Genomic DNA, 1,787 nt, shown 5'->3' with positions numbered 1-1,787 from the left:
CCATGCTGCTGCGGAACGCTACAAGTAGTTGGACAGTGCCGTACCACCTGTCCCTCGTGGGAAGATTTATGCAGAGAAACACCTTTGACCACAAGTCCATCAGGCAGTAGTCGGCACGTAACGTCTTAAAGGCCCTGAGGGAAAAGGGGAGGGTGGATCCTGTGGGATGGTTCCCTGAGCCGACTGACAAAGTCATTTGGCAGAATGCCTCATCGCCAGAACTTTCCAACAAGCACCAAGATGTAGCTTGGCTGGTGGTGAGAAAGGCCCTCCATGTAAGATCCTTCCTACATGCCAGGAGTCTCACCCCCTCTGCACGTTGCCCTCGAGGTGGCTGTGGTGGGGAAGAGACCGTTGTTCACCTCCTTGTAGATTGTGTCTTTGTGAAGAAGGTCTGGACAGAGATGCAGTGGTTTCTGTCGAGGTTCATCCCGAGCAGTTTTGTGACTGAGGACTCTGTGTTCTACGGGCTTCTCCCAGGGACACACACCGAGACAAACATCAACTGCAGCTGGAGGATCATCAACTCGGTTAAAGATGCTCTTTGATCTGCCCGAAACTTGTTGGTTTTCCAGCGCAGAGTTGTCCCCGACTGAGTGTTGCAGACTGGCATATTCCAAGGTCCAGGACTACGTGCTGAGGGACACACTAAAGCTTCGGGCAGCCGCCACAAATGCGCAATAGGGAAAGGTCGCTGTCTAAGACCTTTCTGCCACAGTGCACTGTGGGGCTGGGAACTGTTTAGAGCCCCTCAGGCTGTACAGCTTAAAATGAATGTCTGCCAATGATTATAATATTCATTGTTTGTACTGATACACCTTGTGATTCATGTTGTAAAAGTTGAACCTGATTGTGTTTTTGTAATGATGATTTTGAAATGGTTCGAAATGTTTTTGAAGATTTATGAATAAAGTATATTTTTGCAAAAAAAAAGGTTCTCCCAGGACGAGGCTAGCCCATTGCACTTCGGGTGTGCTGACGCCTGCGATGTCCCCACATGCGGGATACTCGACTGCAAAATTTGTGGTAGTGGGGGACTGCGTTCGCGCTCTCCCCTGATTCACAATTCAAAAAATAGACTTCATCATATCTTTCATTTTGTCTTCTATTTCCTTTTAGCAACCTTTTCTGAAAAATGAAATGGTTATTTTATTTTTTCTTTCCTCCTCACAAATATTATCCAACCCCCATTCTTTTCCTCCCCATCATTATCAGCCGGCAATTAATTATTCCATCTCCGCATCATTTTCGCCCGACCATTTGTTTTGTGGCCGCCAAATTACTCGTACCATTTTTAACCCTGCATTTGCCCACTCAAAAATCTCTCCCAAACCCCCATGTAACACCCAACCCACCATCGCAACAGTCCCCGGCACTCCCAGCACCGCCCCAGCCCCTATCTCTCTGAACTTCTGTATAAATACAAACTCATATCAGTCAGCTATTAACTCATGTGCATTCACCATTTAGAACATGCAGCAGCGACCCCTCACTATTTCAAACATGAACAAGCACCCTGTCCCCATCTTCATTCTAATTACCCCTCTCCGAAACGAACAGCAGCCTCCCACCCCTTCTGTATAATCTCCCCCTTGATCAGCCCCCTCTGTGTCTCCTGCCCCCTCTCCCCGTGTGTAAAGTCTTTCCCTGCCCCTTCCGCAGCTCACTTCCCCTGCTGTGGGTCCATCAATTCACCTGTGATTATTCCTTGAAGACTTAAATAGCGCAAAGCGAAGAAATAAACAAAGAAAACTGCAGAAAGGCAGATAGAAATCTAAACCCTCAGT

The 1,787-nt window shown here is 47.6% G+C and overlaps 1 pseudogene; it reads left to right on the top strand.

The window, feature by feature from the left end:
* The first annotated feature begins 914 nt into the window (after positions 1-914).
* LOC121271436 lies at positions 915-1,058 on the top strand (annotated as a pseudogene).
* The last annotated feature ends 729 nt before the right edge of the window (positions 1,059-1,787 follow it).

The sequence above is a fragment of the Carcharodon carcharias genome, chromosome 30, assembly GCF_017639515.1.
Source record: "Carcharodon carcharias isolate sCarCar2 chromosome 30, sCarCar2.pri, whole genome shotgun sequence".
Lineage (NCBI taxonomy): Eukaryota > Metazoa > Chordata > Chondrichthyes > Lamniformes > Lamnidae > Carcharodon > Carcharodon carcharias.
The sequence above is the reverse complement of the archived record's forward strand: the minus strand, read 5'-3'. Positions and strand labels throughout refer to the sequence as shown.